Source organism: Triturus cristatus, chromosome 6 (assembly GCF_964204655.1).
Source record: "Triturus cristatus chromosome 6, aTriCri1.1, whole genome shotgun sequence".
In the NCBI taxonomy this organism is placed as follows: domain Eukaryota; kingdom Metazoa; phylum Chordata; class Amphibia; order Caudata; family Salamandridae; genus Triturus; species Triturus cristatus.
This window is the reverse complement of record NC_140589.1, coordinates 99,653,076-99,670,900: the sequence shown is the minus strand read 5'-3', so window position 1 is coordinate 99,670,900 and position 17,825 is coordinate 99,653,076. Positions and strand designations below refer to the sequence as shown.

Sequence of the window (17,825 nt, the reverse complement as noted above, 5' to 3'; positions counted from 1 at the left end):
GTTGTGGAAGGAGAGAATGAAACAAAGACAGAGTGAGTGAATGGCAGGGAGGCATAGAAGAGGAGTCTAGTAGTGAAGGAGACCTGCTTTTCCCTGCTCTTGACCTCCGACCCATCCCCAAACAACCACAAACATACCTTCTGTGCAAAGTTGGTATGCAGAATTTCACGCCTCAGCAAGTGAGGGTGAGTCCCAGGCCAGGGGCTAAAGAGCAAAAGAGTGCCTGTGCTCAGACTTTCCCTGCTAGGGATAGTTTGTCTGGAACAAGGCCTACTCTCTTGTATCCAGCAAGGATCTAGAAATCCTGCATGAATCTGCAAGGCACATTGGCAGCATAAATTTGCATAAACTGCCCCACCTATTGCCTTCCTACTTCCTGTGCTCTAGTTGTTTGTGTAGAGAGAGAGGTCGCAGGCAAGGAAATGTTGTGAGTCGGATACAGGACCCTAAATAGCTGGTGAGAGGTATGTGGTGTTCTAAAAGCATGAAAACTGTATACCTGTGAAATAAAGTGCTTTTGTATGTGTTCTTCTGTGTTTATTGTCCTGTGCATAAAGTTGCACCTTGTGTTTGAATGTTTAAATTATTTCAGGCTTGCATGGAGGTAGACGTTTCTGAGTAACTTTTATTCATTTCTTAAAAGCCTATACTGTCAGGATGGCCGAGAGGTCTAAGGTGCTGTGTTTAGGCCACAGTCTCCTTTGGAGGCGTGGGTTCGAATTCCACTTCTGACATTCCTTTTGGAGATTTAATCTCCTTTATCAGGTTAACATCTGATGGAAGTTGCATCTGTTGGTCTTCACCTGGCACGTTATTCCGTTCTCCTCTTGTCAAGAGAGATGGGGTTTCTCATATATTTAGGTTCTATAACGTCTTGCTGACAAAGCGCAATCCTTACCAAATGAGCATAGGACCCATGTAAGAGGTCATCTGGAAGAGTCATGCTCTTGTATGCCCTGGCCAGACGGGCCCTGCAAATTTGGAAGAATGCCATGCATCTGGTAGACAACTGGACTCCAGCACACTTACAGCAATTTCCTTAGGGTTTTGATCAGGGGCTGCTTAAATTTGCATACTCCACTCTATGTTGTGACTTTGAGATCCCTTGTTGAAATTGCTTTAGCCAGCCAAGAGGTGGCTATTGTCTCAATTTCAAAGCAGCTTTGAGCCGTTCAAGTGGCTGGTGAATAGCACTTTCTCTTTGTTCGCCTCAAAGTTCTAAAGAGTTCTCCATAGGTCCTGCTCTGTACAGATTGTTCAAAGATCTGTTGGAAGTGCATATAATAGGATAAATAAATTGAGGGCATTCCTTTTCAGTACCTCACCTGCATGGCTGTCTGGCCTCTGGAAGATGCTGGGAAAGCAAGTCAGGATGGCCGAGTGGTCTAAGGCGCTGCGTTCAGGTCGCAGTCTCCTCTGGAGGCGTGGGTTCAAATCCCACTTCTGACAGTCCTGTGTTTACTCTAATTATTTTCTTGAGAAATATGATCATTTCCCTCGCAGTGGCTTATAGGATTGTCTTCTTGGAAGAGTGCAGTGAGTTTTTTTCTTGCTCTAGCCACTATTGGCCTCAGCTCTGTGCATTTTTTGGTTCCTAATATCTTTCTCACCCTTTAGATGAAAAAGCAGCATGGGGTCAGGATGGCCGAGTGGTCTAAGGCGCTGCGTTAAGGCGGCAGTCTCTCCTGGAGGCGTGGGTTCAAATCCCACTTCTGACAAAACTTGAATTCCATTTTCTCTCTCAGTTCCTTTAGAATCTCAGCTAAAAATTGGCAATGTAAATAATATCTGAATAAGTACCAAACTTCAGTTTCAACTGCAAATGCATTTGCCCTATTCTATCTTTAACGTTAATGTAATATTCTTCTAGCACTCGTGGTGTTTTATATTTGTTTTGTGGGGTACTTTAAAAATCTTTTTTATGAAAGAAATGGGTTACATTAAGTCTTGTGATGTTTTAGGTTTCCAATAAGGAGGTTTTAAATTTTATGTCACGTCATTTTCAGATGCTTCATTCAAGAGATGTTTCCACTATAGAATGCAGAGCAAGGGCAAAAATACAAGTGATAGAGCGAGTGAGTGAGAAGGAGTGTTGTGGAAGGAGAGAATGAAACAAAGACAGAGTGAGTGAACGGCAGGGAGGCATAGAACAGGAGTCTAGTAGTGAAGGAGACCTGCTTTTCCCTGCTCTTGACCTCCCACCCATCCCCAAACAACCACAAACATACCTTCTGTGCAAAGTTGGTATGCAGAATTTCACGCCTCAGCAAGTGAGGGTGAGTCCCAGGCCAGGGGCTAAAGAGCAAAAGAGTGCCTGTGCTCAGACTTTCCCTGCTAGGGATAGTTTATCTGGAACAAGGCCTACTCTCTTGTATCCAGCAAGGATCTAGAAATCCTGCATGAATCTGCAAGGCACATTGGCAGCATAAATTTGCATAAACTGCCCCACCTATTGCCTTCCTACTTCCTGTGCTGTAGTTGTTTGTGTAGAGAGAGAGGTCGCAGGGAAGGAAATGTTGTGAGTCGGATACAGGACCCTAAATAGCTGGTGAGAGGTATGTGGTGTTCTAAAAGCATGAAAACTGTATACCTGTGAAATAAAGTGCTTTCGTATGTGTTCTTCTGTGTTTATTGTCCTGTGCATAAAGTTGCACCTTGTGTTTGAAGGTTTAAATTATTTCAGGCTTGCATGGAGGTAGACGTTTCTGAGTAACTTTTATTCATTTCTTAAAATCCTATACTGTCAGGATGGCCGAGAGGTCTAAGGCGCTGTGTTTAGGCCACAGTCTCCTTTGGAGGAGTGGGTTCGAATCCCACTTCTGACATGCCTTTTGGAGATTTAATCTCCTTTATCAGGTTAACATCTGATGGAAGTTGCATCTGTTGGTCTTCACTTCGCACGTTATTCCGTTCTCCTCTTGTCAAGAGAGATGGGGTTTCTCATATATTTAGGTTCTATAACGTCTTGCTGACAAAGCGCAATCCTTACCAAATGAGCATAGGACCCATGTAAGAGGTCATCTGGAATAGTCATGCTCTTGTATGCACTGGCCAGACGGGCCCTGCAAATTTGGAAGAATGCCATGCATCTGGTAGACAACTGGACTCCAGCACACTTACAGCAATTTCCTTAGGGCTTTGATCAGGGGCTGCTTAAATTTGCATACTCCACCCTATGTTGTGACTTTGAGATCCCTTGTTGAAATTGCTTTAGCCAGCCAAGAGGTGGCTATTGTCTCAATTTCAAAGCAGCTTTGAGCCGTTCAAGTGGCTGGTGAATAGCACTTTCTCTTTGTTCGCCTCAAAGTTCTAAAGAGTTCTCCATAGGTCCTGCTCTGTACAGATTGTTCAAAGATCTGTTGGAAGTGCATATAATAGGATAAATAAATTGAGGGCATTCCTTTTCAGTACCTCACCTGCATGGCTGTCTGGCCTCTGGAAGATGCTGGGAAAGCAAGTCAGGATGGCCGAGTGGTCTAAGGCGCTGCGTTCAGGTCGCAGTCTCTTCTGGAGGCGTGGGTTCAAATCCCACTTCTGACAGTCCTGTGTTTACTCTAATTATTTTCTTGAGAAATATGATCATTTCCCTCGCAGTGGCTTATAGGATTGTCTTCTTGGAAGAGTGCAGTGAGTTTTTTTCTTGCTCTAGCCACTATTGGCCTCAGCTCTGTGCATTTTTTGGTTCCTAATATCTTTCTCACCCTTTAGATGAAAAAGCAGCATGGGGTCAGGATGGCCGAGTGGTCTAAGGCACTGCGTTAAGGCCGCAGTCTCTCCTGGAGGCGTGGGTTCGAATCCCACTTCTGACAAAACTTGAATTCGATTTTCTCTCTCAGTTCCTTTAGAATCTCAGCTAAAAATTGGCAATGTAAATAATATCTGAATAAGTACCAAACTTCAGTTTCAACTGCAAATGCATTTGCCCTATTCTATCTTTAACGTTAATGTAATATTCTTCTAGCACTCGTGGTGTTTTATATTTGTTTTGTGGGGTACTTTAAAAATCTTTTTTATGAAAGAAATGGGTTACATTAAGTATTGTGATGTTTTAGGTTTCCAATAAGGAGGTTTTAAATTTTATGTCACATCATTTTCAGATGCTTCATTCAAGAGATGTTTCCACTATAGAATGCAGAGCAAGGGCAAAAATACAAGTGATAGAGCGAGTGAGTGAGAATGAGTGTTGTGGAAGGAGAGAATGAAACAATGACAGAGTGAGTGAACGGCAGGGAGGCATAAAAGAGGAGTCTAGTAGTGAAGGAGACCTGCTTTTCCCTGCTCTTGACCTCCCACCCATCCCCAAACAACCACAAACATACCTTCTGTGCAAAGTTGGTATGCAGAATTTCATGCCTCAGCAAGTGAGGGTGAGTCCCAGGCCAGGGGCTAAAGAGCAAAAGAGTGCCTCTGCTCAGACTTTCCCTGCTAGGGATAGTTTATCTGGAACAAGGCCTACTCTCTTGTATCCAGCAAGGATCTAGAAATCCTGCATGTATCTGCAAGGCACATTGGCAGCATAAATTTGCATAAACTGCCCCACCTATTGCCTTCCTACTTCCTGTGCTGTAGTTGTTTGTGTAGAGAGAGAGGTCGCAGGCAAGGAAATGTTGTGAGTCGGATACAGGACCCTAAATAGCTGGTGAGAGGTATGTGGTGTTCTAAAAGCATGAAAACTGTATACCTGTGAAATAAAGTGCTTTCGTATGTGTTCTTCTGTGTTTATTGTCCTGTGCATAAAGTTGCACCTTGTGTTTGAAGGTTTAAATTATTTCAGGCTTGTATGGAGGTAGACGTTTCTGAGTAACTTTTATTCATTTCTTAAAAGCCTATACTGTCAGGGTGGCCGAGAGGTCTAAGGTGCTGTGTTTAGGCCACAGTCTCCTTTGGAGGCATGGGTTCGAATCCCACTTCTGACATGCCTTTTGGAGATTTAATCTCCTTTATCAGGTTAACATCTGATGGAAGTTGCATCTGTTGGTCTTCACCTGGCATGTTATTCCGTTCTCCTCTTGTCAAGAGAGATGGGGTTTCTCATATATTTAGGTTCTATAACGTCTTGCTGACAAAGCGCAATCCTTACCAAATGAGCATAGGACCCATGTAAGAGGTCATCTGGAAGAGTCATGCTCTTGTATGCCCTGGCCAGACGGGCCCTGCAAATTTGGAAGAATGCCATGCATCTGGTAGACAACTGGACTCCAGCACACTTACAGCAATTTCCTTAGGGCTTTGATCAGGGGCTGCTTAAATTTGCATACTCCACCCTATGTTGTGACTTTGAGATCCCTTGTTGAAATTGCTTTAGCCAGCCAAGAGGTGGCTATTGTCTCAATTTCAAAGCAGCTTTGAGCCGTTCAAGTGGCTGGTGAATAGCACTTTCTCTTTGTTCGCCTCAAAGTTCTAAAGAGTTCTCCATAGGTCCTGCTCTGTACAGATTGTTCAAAGATCTGTTGGAAGTGCATATAATAGGATAAATAAATTGAGGGCATTCCTTTTCAGTACCTCACCTGCATGGCTGTCTGGCCTCTGGAAGATAGTGGGAAAGCAAGTCAGGATGGCCGAGTGGTCTAAGGCGCTGCGTTCAGGTCGCAGTCTCCTCTGGAGGCGTGGGTTCAAATCCCACTTCTGACAGTCCTGTGTTTACTCTAATTTTTTTCTTGAGAAATATGATCATTTCCCTCGCAGTGGCTTATAGGATTGTCTTCTTGGAAGAGTGCAGTGAGTTTTTTTCTTGCTCTAGCCACTATTGGCCTAAGCTCTGTGCATTTTTTGGTTCCTAATATCTTTCTCACCCTTTAGATGAAAATGCAGCATGGGGTCAGGATGGCCGAGTGGTCTAAGGCGCTGCGTTAAGGCCGCAGTCTCTCCTGGAGGCGTGGGTTCGAATCCCACTTCTGACAAAACTTGAATTCCATTTTCTCTCTCAGTTCCTTTAGAATCTAAGCTAAAAATTGGCAATGTAAATAATATCTGAATAAGTACCAAACTTCAGTTTCAACTGCAAATGCATTTGCCCTATTCTATCTTTAACGTTAATGTAATATTCTTCTAGCACTCATGGTGTTTTATATTTGTTTTGTGGGGTACTTTAAAAATCTTTTTTATGAAAGAAATGGGTTACATTAAGTCTTGTGATGTTTTAGGTTTCCAATAAGGAGGTTTTAAATTTTATGTCACATCATTTTCAGATGCATCAGTCAAGAGATGTTTCCACTATAGAATGCAGAGCAAGGGCAAAAATACAAGTGATAGAGCGAGTGAGTGAGAAGGAGTGTTGTGGAAGGAGAGAATGAAACAAAGACAGAGTGAGTGAACGGCAGGGAGGCGTAGAAGAGGAGTCTAGTAGTGATGGAGACCTGCTTTTCCCTGCTCTTGACCTCCCACCCATCCCCAAACAACCACAAACATACCTTCTGTGCAAAGTTGGTATGCAGAATTTCATGCCTCAGCAAGTGAGGGTGAGTCCCAGGCCAGGGGCTAAAGAGCAAAAGAGTGCCTGTGCTCAGACTTTCCCTGCTAGGGATAGTTTATCTGGAACAAGGCCTACTCTCTTGTATCCAAGAGGATCTAGAAATCCTGCATGAATCTGCAAGGCACATTGGCAGCATATATTTGCATAAACTGCCCCACCTATTGCCTTCCTACTTCCTGTGCTGTAGTTGTTTGTGTAGAGAGAGAGGTCGCAGGCAAGGAAATGTTGTGAGTCGGATACAGGACCCTAAATAGCTGGTGAGAGGTATGTGGTGTTCTAAAAGCATGAAAACTGTATACCTGTGAAATAAAGTGCTTTCGTATGTGTTCTTCTGTGTTTATTGTCCTGTGCATAAAGTTGCACCTTGTGTTTGAAGGTTTAAATTATTTCAGGCTTGCATGGAGGTAGACGTTTCTGAGTAACTTTTATTCATTTCTTAAAAGCCTATACTGTCAGGATGGCCGAGAGGTCTAAGGTGCTGTGTTTAGGCCACAGTCTCCTTTGGAGGCGTGGGTTCGAATCCCACTTCTGACATGCCTTTTGGAGATTTAATCTCCTTTATCAGGTTAACATCTGATGGAAGTTGCATCTGTTGGTCTTCACCTGGCACGTTATTCCGTTCTCCTCTTGTCAAGAGAGATGGGGTTTCTCATATATTTAGGTTCTATAACGTCTTGCTGACAAAGCACAATCCTTACCAAATGAGCATAGGACCCATGTAAGAGGTCATCTGGAAGAGTCATGCTCTTGTATGCCCTGGCCAGACGGGCCCTGCAAATTTGGAAGAATGCCATGCATCTGGTAGACAACTGGACTCCAGCACACTTACAGCAATTTCCTTAGGGCTTTGATCAGGGGCTGCTTAAATTTGCATACTCCACCCTATGTTGTGACTTTGAGATCCCTTGTTGAAATTGCTTTAGCCAGCCAAGAGGTGGCTATTGTCTCAATTTCAAAGCAGCTTTGAGCCGTTCAAGTGGCTGGTGAATAGCACTTTCTCTTTGTTCGCCTCAAAGTTCTAAAGAGTTCTCCATAGGTCCTGCTCTGTACAGATTGTTCAAAGATCTGTTGGAAGTGCATATGCTAGGATAAATAAATTGAGGGCATTCCTTTTCAGTACCTCACCTGCATGGCTGTCTGGCCTCTGGAAGATGCTGGGAAAGCAAGTCAGGATGGCTGAGTGGTCTAAGGCGCTGCGTTCAGGTCGCAGTCTCCTCTGGAGGCGTGGTTTCAAATCCCACTTCTGACAGTCCTGTGTTTACTCTAATTATTTTCTTGAGAAATATGATCATTTCCTTCGCAGTGGCTTATAGGATTGTCTTCTTGGAAGAGTGCAGTGAGTTTTTTTCTTGCTCTAGCCACTATTGGCCTAAGCTCTGTGCATTTTTTGGTTCCTAATATCTTTCTCACCCTTTAGATGAAAAAGCAGCATGGGGTCAGGATGGCCGCGTGGTCTAAGGCGCTGCGTTAAGGCCGCAGTCTCTCCTGGAGCCGTTGGTTCAAATCCCACTTCTGACAAAACTTGAATTCCATTTTCTCTCTCAGTTCCTTTAGAATCTCAGCTAAAAATTGGCAATGTAAATAATATCTGAATAAGTACCAAACTTCAGTTTCAACTGCAAATGCATTTGCCCTATTCTATCTTTAACGTTAATGTAATATTCTTCTAGCACTCGTGGTGTTTTATATTTCTTTTGTGGGGTACTTTAAAAATCTTTTTTATGAAAGAAATGGGTTACATTAAGTCTTGTGATGTTTTAGGTTTCCAATAAGGAGGTTTTAAATTTTATGTCACGTCATTTTCAGATGCTTCATTCAAGAGATGTTTCCACTATAGAATGCAGAGCAAGGGCAAAAATACAAGTGATAGAGCGAGTGAGTGAGAAGGAGTGTTGTGGAAGGAGAGAATGAAACAAAGACAGAGTGAGTGAATGGCAGGGAGGCATAGAAGAGGAGTCTAGTAGTGAAGGAGACCTGCTTTTCCCTGCTCTTGACCTCCCACCCATCCCCAAACAACCACAAACATACCTTCTGTGCAAAGTTGGTATGCAGAATTTCACGCCTCAGCAAGTGAGGGTGAGTCCCAGGCCAGGGGCTAAAGAGCAAAAGAGTGCCTGTGCTCAGACTTTCCCTGCTAGGGATAGTTTATCTGGAACAAGGCCTACTCTCTTGTATCCAGCAAGGATCTAGAAATCCTGCATGAATCTGCAAGGCACATTGGCAGCCTAAATTTGCATAAACTGCCCCACCTATTGCCTTCCTACTTCCTGTGCTGTAGTTGTTTGTGTAGAGAGAGAGGTCGCAGGCAAGGAAATGTTGTGAGTCGGATACAGGACCCTAAATAGCTGGTGAGAGGTATGTGGTGTTCTAAAAGCATGAAAACTGTATACCTGTGAAATAAAGTGCTTTCGTATGTGTTCTTCTGTGTTTATTGTCTTGTGCATAAAGTTGCACCTTGTGTTTGAAGGTTTAAATTATTTCAGGCTTGCATGGAGGTAGACGTTTCTGAGTAACTTTTATTCATTTCTTAAAAGCCTATACTGTCAGGATGGCCGAGAGGTCTAAGGCGCTGTGTTTAGGCCACAGTCTCCTTTGGAGGAGTGGGTTCGAATCCCACTTCTGACATGCCTTTTGGAGATTTAATCTCCTTTATCAGGTTAACATCTGATGGAAGTTGCATCTGTTGGTCTTCACTTCGCACGTTATTCCGTTCTCCTCTTGTCAAGAGAGATGGGGTTTCTCATATATTTAGGTTCTATAACGTCTTGCTGACAAAGCGCAATCCTTACCAAATGAGCATAGGACCCATGTAAGAGGTCATCTGGAATAGTCATGCTCTTGTATGCACTGGCCAGACGGGCCCTGCAAATTTGGAAGAATGCCATGCATCTGGTAGACAACTGGACTCCAGCACACTTACAGCAATTTCCTTAGGGCTTTGATCAGGGGCTGCTTAAATTTGCATACTCCACCCTATGTTGTGACTTTGAGATCCCTTGTTGAAATTGCTTTAGCCAGCCAAGAGGTGGCTATTGTCTCAATTGCAAAGCAGCTTTGAGCCGTTCAAGTGGCTGGTGAATAGCACTTTCTCTTTGTTCGCCTCAAAGTTCTAAAGAGTTCTCCATAGGTCCTGCTCTGTACAGATTGTTCAAAGATCTGTTGGAAGTGCATATAAGAGGATAAATAAATTGAGGGCATTCCTTTTCAGTACCTCACCTGCATGGCTGTCTGGCCTCTGGAAGATGCTGGGAAAGCAAGTCAGGATGGCCGACTGGTCTAAGGCGCTGCGTTCAGGTTGCAGTCTCCTCTGGAGGCGTGGGTTCAAATCCCACTTCTGACAGTCCTGTGTTTACTCTAATTTTTTTCTTGAGAAATATGATCATTTCCCTCGCAGTGGCTTATAGGATTGTCTTCTTGGAAGAGTGCAGTGAGTTTTTTTCTTGCTCTAGCCACTATTGGCCTAAGCTCTGTGCATTTTTTGGTTCCTAATATCTTTCTCACCCTTTAGATAAAAAAGCAGCATGGGGTCAGGATTGCCGAGTGGTCTAAGGCGCTGCGTTAAGGCCGCAGTCTCTCCTGGAGGCGTGGGGTCGAATCCCACTTCTGACAAAACTTGAATTCCATTTTCTCTCTCAGTTCCTTTAGAATCTCAGCTAAAAATTGGCAATGTAAATAATATCTGAATAAGTACCAAACTTCAGTTTCAACTGCAAATGCATTTGCCCTATTCTATCTTTAACGTTAATGTAATATTCTTCTAGCACTCGTGGTGTTTTATATTTGTTTTGTGGGGTACTTTAAAAATCTTTTTTATGAAAGAAATGGGTTACATTAAGTCTTGTGATGTTTTAGGTTTCCAATAAGGAGGTTTTAAATTTTATGTCACGTCATTTTCAGATGCTTCATTCAAGAGATGTTTCCACTATAGAATGCAGAGCAAGGGCAAAAATACAAGTGATAGAGCGAGTGAGTGAGAAGGAGTGTTGTGGAAGGAGAGAATGAAACAAAGACAGAGTGAGTGAATGGCAGGGAGGCATAGAAGAGGAGTCTAGTAGTGAAGGAGACCTGCTTTTCCCTGCTCTTGACCTCCGACCCATCCCCAAACAACCACAAACATACCTTCTGTGCAAAGTTGGTATGCAGAATTTCACGCCTCAGCAAGTGAGGGTGAGTCCCAGGCCAGGGGCTAAAGAGCAAAAGAGTGCGTGTGCTCAGACTTTCCCTGCTAGGGATAGTTTGTCTGGAACAAGGCCTACTCTCTTGTATCCAGCAAGGATCTAGAAATCCTGCATGAATCTGCAAGGCACATTGGCAGCATAAATTTGCATAAACTGCCCCACCTATTGCCTTCCTACTTCCTGTGCTCTAGTTGTTTGTGTAGAGAGAGAGGTCGCAGGCAAGGAAATGTTGTGAGTCGGATACAGGACCCTAAATAGCTGGTGAGAGGTATGTGGTGTTCTAAAAGCATGAAAACTGTATACCTGTGAAATAAAGTGCTTTCGTATGTGTTCTTCTGTGTTTATTGTCCTGTGCATAAAGTTGCACCTTGTGTTTGAATGTTTAAATTATTTCAGGCTTGCATGGAGGTAGACGTTTCTGAGTAACTTTTATTCATTTCTTAAAAGCCTATACTGTCAGGATGGCCGAGAGGTCTAAGGCGCTCTGTTTAGGCCACAGTCTCCTTTGGAGGCGTGGGTTCGAATCCCACTTCTGACATGCCTTTTGGAGATTTAATCTCCTTTATCAGGTTAACATCTGATGGAAGTTGCATCTGTTGGTCTTCACCTGGCACGTTATTCCGTTCTCCTCTTGTCAAGAGAGATGGGGTTTCTCATATATTTAGGTTCTATAACGTCTTGCTGACAAAGCGCAATCCTTACCAAATGAGCATAGGACCCATGTAAGAGGTCATCTGGAAGAGTCATGCTCTTGTATGCCCTGGCCAGACGGGCCCTGCAAATTTGGAAGAATGCCATGCATCTGGTAGACAACTGGACTCCAGCACACTTACAGCAATTTCCTCAGGGCTTTGATCAGGGGCTGCTTAAATTTGCATACTCCACCCTATGTTGTGACTTTGAGATCCCTTGTTGAAATTGCTTTAGCCAGCCAAGAGGTGGCTATTGTCTCAATTTCAAAGCAGCTTTGAGCCGTTCAAGTGGCTGGTGAATAGCACTTTCTCTTTGTTCGCCTCAAAGTTCTAAAGAGTTCTCCATAGGTCCTGCTCTGTACAGATTGTTCAAAGATCTGTTGGAAGTGCATATGCTAGGATAAATAAATTGAGGGCATTCCTTTTCAGTACCTCACCTGCATGGCTGTCTGGCCTCTGGAAGATGCTGGGAAAGCAAGTCAGGATGGCCGAGTGGTCTAAGGCGCTGCGTTCAGGTCGCAGTCTCCTCTGGAGGCGTGGGTTCAAATCCCACTTCTGACAGTCCTGTGTTTACTCTAATTATTTTCTTGAGAAATATGATCATTTCCCTCGCAGTGGCTTATAGGATTGTCTTCTTGGAAGAGTGCAGTGAGTTTTTTTCTTGCTCTAGCCACTATTGGCCTCAGCTCTGTGCATTTTTTGGTTCCTAATATCTTTCTCACCCTTTAGATGAAAAAGCAGCATGGGGTCAGATTGGCCGAGTGGTCTAAGGCGCTGCGTTAAGGCCGCAGTCTCTCCTGGAGGCGTGGGTTCGAATCCCACTTCTGACAAAACTTTAATTCCATTTTCTCTCTCAGTTCCTTTAGAATCTCAGCTAAAAATTGGCAATGTAAATAATATCTGAATAAGTACCAAACTTCAGTTTCAACTGCAAATGCATTTGCCCTATTCTATCTTTAACGTTAATGTAATATTCTTCTAGCACTCGTGGTGTTTTATATTTGTTTTGTGGGGTACTTTAAAAATCTTTTTTATGAAAGAAATGGGTTACATTAAGTCTTGTGATGTTTTAGGTTTCCAATAAGGAGGTTTTAAATTTTATGTCACGTCATTTTCAGATGCTTCATTCAAGAGATGTTTCCACTATAGAATGCAGAGCAAGGGCAAAAATACAAGTGATAGAGCGAGTGAGTGAGAAGGAGTGTTGTGGAAGGAGAGAATGAAACAAAGACAGAGTGAGTGAACGGCAGGGAGGCATAGAAGAGGAGTCTAGTAGTGAAGGAGACCTGCTTTTCCCTGCTCTTGACCTCCCACCCATCCCCAAACAACCACAAACATACCTTCTGTGCAAAGTTGGTATGCAGAATTTCACGCCTCAGCAAGTGAGGGTGAGTCCCAGGCCAGGGGCTAAAGAGCAAAAGAGTGCCTGTGCTCAGACTTTCCCTGCTAGGGATAGTTTATCTGGAACAAGGCCTACTCTCTTGTATCCAGCAAGGATCTAGAAATCCTGCATGAATCTGCAAGGCACATTGGCAGCATAAATTTGCATAAACTGCCCCACCTATTGCCTTCCTACTTCCTGTGCTGTAGTTGTTTGTGTAGAGAGAGAGGTCGCAGGCAAGGAAATGTTGTGAGTCGGATACAGGACCCTAAATAGCTGGTGAGAGGTATGTGGTGTTCTAAAAGCATGAAAACTGTATACCTGTGAAATAAAGTGCTTTCGTATGTGTTCTTCTGTGTTTTTTGTCCTGTGCATAAAGTTGCACCTTGTGTTTGAAGGTTTAAATTATTTCAGGCTTGCATTGAGGTAGACGTTTCTGAGTAACTTTTATTCATTTCTTAAAAGCAGATACTGTCAGGATGGCCGAGAGGTCTAAGGCGCTGTGTTTAGGCCACAGTCTCCTTTGGAGGCGTGGGTTCGAATCCCACTTCTGACATGCCTTTTGGAGATTTAATCTCCTTTATCAGGTTAACATCTGATGGAAGTTGCATCTGTTGGTCTTCACTTGGCACGTTATTCCGTTCTCCTCTTGTCAAGAGAGATGGGGTTTCTCATATATTTAGGTTCTATAACGTCTTGCTGACAAAGCGCAATCCTTACCAAATGAGCATAGGACCCATGTAAGAGGTCATCTGGAAGAGTCATGCTCTTGTATGCCCTGGCCAGACGGGCCCAGCAAATTTGGAAGAATGCCATTCATCTGGTAGACAACTGGACTCCAGCACACTTACAGCAATTTCCTCAGGGCTTTGATCAGGGGCTGCTTAAATTTGCATACTCCACCCTATGTTGTGACTTTGAGATCCCTTGTTGAAATTGCTTTAGCCAGCCAAGAGGTGGCTATTGTCTCAATTTCAAAGCAGCTTTGAGCCGTTCAAGTGGCTGGTGAATAGCACTTTCTCTTTGTTCGCCTCAAAGTTCTAAAGAGTTCTCCATAGGTCCTGCTCTGTACAGATTGTTCAAAGATCTGTTGGAAGTGCATATAATAGGATAAATAAATTGAGGGCATTCCTTTTCAGTACCTCACCTGCATTGCTGTCTGGCCTCTGGAAGATGCTGGGAAAGCAAGTCAGGATGGCCGAGTGGTCTAAGGCGCTGCGTTCAGGTCGCAGTCTCCTCTGGAGGCGTGGGTTCAAATCCCACTTCTGACAGTCCTCTGTTTACTCTAATTTTTTTCTTGAGAAATATGATCATTTCCCTCGCAGTGGCTTATAGGATTGTCTTCTTGGAAGAGTGCAGTGAGTTTTTTTCTTGCTCTAGCCACTATTGGCCTAAGCTCTGTGCATTTTTTGGTTCCTAATATCTTTCTCACCCTTTAGATGAAAACGCAGCACGGGGTCAGGATGGCCGAGTGGTCTAAGGTGCTGCGTTAAGGCCGCAGTCTCTCCTGGAGGCGTGGGTTCGAATCCCACTTCTGACAAAACTTGAATTCCATTTTCTCTCTCAGTTCCTTTAGAATCTCAGCTAAAAATTGGCAATGTAAATAATATCTGAATAAGTACCAAACTTCAGTTTCAACTGCAAATGCATTTGCCCTATTCTATCTTTAACGTTAATGTAATATTCTTCTAGCACTCGTGGTGTTTTATATTTGTTTTGTGGGGTACTTTAAAAATCTTTTTTATGAAAGAAATGGGTTACATTAAGTCTTGTGATGTTTTAGGTTTCCAATAAGGAGGTTTTAAATTTTATGTCACGTCATTTTCAGATGCTTCATTCAAGAGATGTTTCCACTATAGAATGCAGAGCAAGGGCAAAAATACAAGTGATAGAGCGAGTGAGTGAGAAGGAGTGTTGTGGAAGGAGAGAATGAAACAAAGACAGAGTGAGTGAACGGCAGGGAGGCATAGAAGAGTAGTCTAGTAGTGAAGGAGACCTGCTTTTCCCTGCTCTTGACCTCCCACCCATCCCCAAACAACCACAAACATACCTTCTGTGCAAAGTTGGTATGCAGAATTTCATGCCTCAGCAAGTGAGGGTGAGTCCCAGGCCAGGGGCTAAAGAGCAAAAGAGTGCCTGTGCTCAGACTTTCCCTGCTAGGGATAGTTTATCTGGAACAAGGCCTACTCTCTTGTATCCAGCAAGGATCTAGAAATCCTGCATGAATCTGCAAGGCACATTGGCAGCATAAATTTGCATAAACTGCCCCACCTATTGCCTTCCTACTTCCTGTGCTGTAGTTGTTTGTGTAGAGAGAGAGGTCGCAGGCAAGGAAATGTTGTGAGTCGGATACAGGACCCTAAATAGCTGGTGAGAGGTATGTGGTGTTCTAAAAGCATGAAAACTGTATACCTGTGAAATAAAGTGCTTTCGTGTGTGTTCTTCTGTGTTTATTGTCCTGTGCATAAAGTTGCACCTTGTGTTTGAAGGTTTAAATTATTTCAGGCTTGCATGGAGGTAGACGTTTCTGAGTAACTTTTATTCATTTCTTAAAAGCCTATACTGTCAGGATGGCCGAGAGGTCTAAGGCGCTGTGTGTAGGCCACAGTCTCCTTTGGAGGCGTGGGTTCGAATCCCACTTCTGACATGCCTTTTGGAGATTTAATCTCCTTTATCAGGTTAACATCTGATGGAAGTTGCATCTGTTGGTCTTCACTTGGCACGTTATTCCGTTCTCCTCTTGTCAAGAGAGATGGGGTTTCTCATATATTTAGGTACTATAACGTCTTGCTGACAAAGCGCAATCCTTACCAAATGAGCATAGGACCCATGTAAGAGGTCATCTGGAATAGTCATGCTCTTGTATGCACTGGCCAGACGGGCCCTGCAAATTTGGAAGAATGCCATGCATCTGGTAGACAACTGGACTCCAGCACACTTACAGCAATTTCCTAAGGGCTTTGATCAGGGGCTGCTTAAATTTGCATACTCCACCCTATGTTGTGACTTTGAGATCCCTTGTTGAAATTGCTTTAGCCAGCCAAGAGGTGGCTATTGTCTCAATTTCAAAGCAGCTTTGAGCCGTTCAAGTGGCTGGTGAATAGCACTTTCTCTTTGTTCGCCTCAAAGTTCTAAAGAGTTCTCCATAGGTCCTGCTCTGTACAGATTGTTCAAAGATCTGTTGGAAGTGCATATAATAGGATAAATAAATTGAGGGCATTCCTTTTCAGTACCTCACCTGCATGGCTGTCTGGCCTCTGGAAGATGCTGGGAAAGCAAGTCAGGATGGCCGAGTGGTCTAAGGCGCTGCGTTCAGGTCGCAGTCTCCTCTGGAGGCGTGGGTTCAAATCCCACTTCTGACAGTCCTGTGTTTACTCTAATTATTTTCTTGAGAAATATGATCATTTCCCTCGCAGTGGCTTATAGGATTGTCTTCTTGGAAGAGTGCAGTGAGTTTTTTTCTTGCTCTAGCCACTATTGGCCTCAGCTCTGTGCATTTTTTGGTTCCTAATATCTTTCTCACCCTTTAGATGAAAAAGCAGCATGGGGTCAGGATGGCTGAGTGGTCTAAGGCGCTGCGTTAAGGCCGCAGTCTCTCCTGGAGGCGTGGGTTCGAATCCCACTTCTGACAAAACTTGAATTCCATTTTCTCTCTCAGTTCCTTTAGAATCTCAGCTAAAAATTGGCAATGTAAATAATATCTGAATAAGTACCAAACTTCAGTTTCAACTGCAAATGTATTTGCCCTATTCTATCTTTAACGTTAATGTAATATTCTTCTAGCACTCGTGGTGTTTTATATTTGTTTTGTGGGGTACTTTAAAAATCTTTTTTATGAAAGAAATGGGTTACATTAAGTCTTGTGATGTTTTAGGTTTCCAATAAGGAGGTTTTAAATTTTATGTCACGTCATTTTCAGATGCATCATTCAAGAGATGTTTCCACTATAGAATGCAGAGCAAGGGCAAAAATACAAGTGATAGAGCGAGTGAGTGAGAAGGAGTGTTGTGGAAGGAGAGAATGAAACAAAGACAGAGTGAGTGAACGGCAGGGAGGCATAGAAGAGGAGTCTAGTAGTGAAGGAGACCTGCTTTTCCCTGCTCTTGACCTCCCACCCATCCCCAAACAACCACAAACATACCTTCTGTGCAAAGTTGGTATGCAGAATTTCACGCCTCAGCAAGTGAGGGTGAGTCCCAGGCCAGGGGCTAAAGAGCAAAAGAGTGCCTGTGCTCAGACTTTCCCTGCTAGGGATAGTTTATCTGGAACAAGGCCTACTCTCTTGTATCCAGCAAGGATCTAGAAATCCTGCATGAATCTGCAAAGCACATTGGCAGCATAAATTTGCATAAACTGCCCCACCTATTGCCTTCCTACTTCCTGTGCTGTAGTTGTTTGTGTAGAGAGAGAGGTCGCAGGCAAGGAAATGTTGTGAGTCGGATACAGGACCCTAAATAGCTGGTGAGAGGTATGTGGTGTTCTAAAAGCATGAAAACTGTATACCTGTGAAATAAAGTGCTTTCGTATGTGTTCTTCTGTGTTTATTGTCCTGTGCATAAAGTTGCACCTTGTGTTTGAAGGTTTAAATTATTTCAGGCTTGCATGGAGGTAGACGTTTCTGAGTAACTTTTATTCATTTATTAAAAGCCTATACTGTCAGGATGGCCGAGAGGTCTAAGGCGCTGTGTTTAGGCCACAGTCTCCTTTGGAGGCGTGGGTTCGAATCCCACTTCTGACATGCCTTTTGGAGATTTAATCTCCTTTATCAGGTTAACATCTGATGGAAGTTGCATCTGTTGGTCTTCACTTGGCACGTTATTCCGTTCTCCTCTTGTCAAGAGAGATGGGGTTTCTCATATATTTAGGTTCTATAACGTCTTGCTGACAAAGCGCAATCCTTACCAAATGAGCATAGGACCCATGTAAGAGGTCATCTGGAAGAGTCATGCTCTTGTATGCCCTGGCCAGACGGGCCCTGCAAATTTGGAAGAATGCCATTCATCTGGTAGACAACTGGACTCCAGCACACTTACAGCAATCTCCTCAGGGCTTTGATCAGGGGCTGCTTAAATTTGCATACTCCACCCTATGTTGTGACTTTG

The 17,825-nt window shown here is 43.6% G+C and overlaps 15 non-coding genes across 15 annotated transcripts; all 15 read left to right on the top strand.

The window, feature by feature from the left end:
- Positions 1–1,366: 1,366 nt before the first annotated feature.
- On the top strand, positions 1,367–1,449 carry TRNAL-CAG (transfer RNA leucine (anticodon CAG)). Its single transcript has one exon. It is a non-coding gene; the product is annotated as a tRNA-Leu (tRNA).
- A 1,293-nt stretch (positions 1,450–2,742) lies between these two features.
- On the top strand, positions 2,743–2,825 carry TRNAL-UAG (transfer RNA leucine (anticodon UAG)). Its single transcript has one exon. It is a non-coding gene; the product is annotated as a tRNA-Leu (tRNA).
- A 632-nt stretch (positions 2,826–3,457) lies between these two features.
- Positions 3,458–3,540, top strand: TRNAL-CAG (transfer RNA leucine (anticodon CAG)). The gene has a single exon. It is a non-coding gene; the product is annotated as a tRNA-Leu (tRNA).
- Positions 3,541–3,726: 186 nt separating this feature from the next.
- On the top strand, positions 3,727–3,809 carry TRNAL-AAG (transfer RNA leucine (anticodon AAG)). The gene has a single exon. It is a non-coding gene; the product is annotated as a tRNA-Leu (tRNA).
- A 1,739-nt stretch (positions 3,810–5,548) lies between these two features.
- TRNAL-CAG (transfer RNA leucine (anticodon CAG)) lies at positions 5,549–5,631 on the top strand. The gene has a single exon. It is a non-coding gene; the product is annotated as a tRNA-Leu (tRNA).
- A 186-nt stretch (positions 5,632–5,817) lies between these two features.
- On the top strand, positions 5,818–5,900 carry TRNAL-AAG (transfer RNA leucine (anticodon AAG)). The gene has a single exon. It is a non-coding gene; the product is annotated as a tRNA-Leu (tRNA).
- Positions 5,901–6,923: 1,023 nt separating this feature from the next.
- Positions 6,924–7,006, top strand: TRNAL-UAG (transfer RNA leucine (anticodon UAG)). Its single transcript has one exon. It is a non-coding gene; the product is annotated as a tRNA-Leu (tRNA).
- Positions 7,007–9,014: 2,008 nt separating this feature from the next.
- TRNAL-UAG (transfer RNA leucine (anticodon UAG)) lies at positions 9,015–9,097 on the top strand. The gene has a single exon. It is a non-coding gene; the product is annotated as a tRNA-Leu (tRNA).
- Positions 9,098–11,820: 2,723 nt separating this feature from the next.
- Positions 11,821–11,903, top strand: TRNAL-CAG (transfer RNA leucine (anticodon CAG)). Its single transcript has one exon. It is a non-coding gene; the product is annotated as a tRNA-Leu (tRNA).
- Positions 11,904–13,196: 1,293 nt separating this feature from the next.
- On the top strand, positions 13,197–13,279 carry TRNAL-UAG (transfer RNA leucine (anticodon UAG)). The gene has a single exon. It is a non-coding gene; the product is annotated as a tRNA-Leu (tRNA).
- A 632-nt stretch (positions 13,280–13,911) lies between these two features.
- Positions 13,912–13,994, top strand: TRNAL-CAG (transfer RNA leucine (anticodon CAG)). The gene has a single exon. It is a non-coding gene; the product is annotated as a tRNA-Leu (tRNA).
- A 186-nt stretch (positions 13,995–14,180) lies between these two features.
- TRNAL-AAG (transfer RNA leucine (anticodon AAG)) lies at positions 14,181–14,263 on the top strand. The gene has a single exon. It is a non-coding gene; the product is annotated as a tRNA-Leu (tRNA).
- Positions 14,264–16,002: 1,739 nt separating this feature from the next.
- Positions 16,003–16,085, top strand: TRNAL-CAG (transfer RNA leucine (anticodon CAG)). The gene has a single exon. It is a non-coding gene; the product is annotated as a tRNA-Leu (tRNA).
- A 186-nt stretch (positions 16,086–16,271) lies between these two features.
- TRNAL-AAG (transfer RNA leucine (anticodon AAG)) lies at positions 16,272–16,354 on the top strand. Its single transcript has one exon. It is a non-coding gene; the product is annotated as a tRNA-Leu (tRNA).
- A 1,024-nt stretch (positions 16,355–17,378) lies between these two features.
- TRNAL-UAG (transfer RNA leucine (anticodon UAG)) lies at positions 17,379–17,461 on the top strand. Its single transcript has one exon. It is a non-coding gene; the product is annotated as a tRNA-Leu (tRNA).
- Positions 17,462–17,825: the final 364 nt, after the last annotated feature.